The sequence below is a fragment of the Psammomys obesus genome, unplaced genomic scaffold, assembly GCF_907164565.1.
Source record: "Psammomys obesus unplaced genomic scaffold, mPsaObe1.curated_primary_1811, whole genome shotgun sequence".
NCBI lineage: Eukaryota > Metazoa > Chordata > Mammalia > Rodentia > Muridae > Psammomys > Psammomys obesus.
Window position 1 is genome coordinate 1,823,154 of NW_026587032.1, and position 511 is coordinate 1,823,664.

At 77.1% G+C, this 511-nt stretch overlaps 1 protein-coding gene across 2 annotated transcripts in view; it reads left to right on the plus strand.

Moving 5' to 3' along the window:
* Positions 1 to 11: 11 nt before the first annotated feature.
* Aff4 (ALF transcription elongation factor 4) overlaps positions 12 to 511 on the plus strand; it is a 77,714-nt gene continuing 77,214 nt past the window's right edge. For both annotated transcript variants that reach the window (XM_055602725.1, XM_055602726.1), the window contains exon 1: positions 12 to 302. The gene's annotated coding sequence lies outside the window, so the exon portion shown is untranslated. The remainder of the gene's footprint in view (positions 303 to 511) is intronic.

Here is a 511-nt window from a genome sequence, read left to right on the forward strand (position 1 = left end):
GGCCCCGTCCGCCCGCCCCCGCCGCCGCCGCCTCAGTCACCGGTCCCGGGGCTCGGCCGGGCCGTCATGGAGCGGGGCGGGACCCCGGCGCCCGCCGCGTGAGAGCTGCGCCGCCCGGGCTCCCCGCGGCCTCCGGATCCGCCGCTGCCCCCTCGGCCTCGGCAGCCGGTCGCCGCCTCCTGGGCGGACCCGAAGGCGCGTCCGGTGAAGGTGCAGGCCGGGCGCCGCCGCCGCCGCCGCCGCCGCCGCCGCCGCCGCCGCGGTCGGGAGATGGTTCGGGCCTAGCGGAGCGGGGACTGGAGGTGAGAAGCCGCCGGACGGACGGACGGACGGACCGACTGACGTCCGACCGAGGCGCGGCCGCGCCGCGGGGAAGGCGAGGCTCGGGCCGCTGACGCTGGCGGAGACCCGCGGGGGAGGGGAGGGCGCCGGATCCGGCTTCGCCCGCAAGTCTTCTCGCCCCACTTTCCTCTCGGAAATAAATATCAGACCAGGGGAAAAAAATAATATA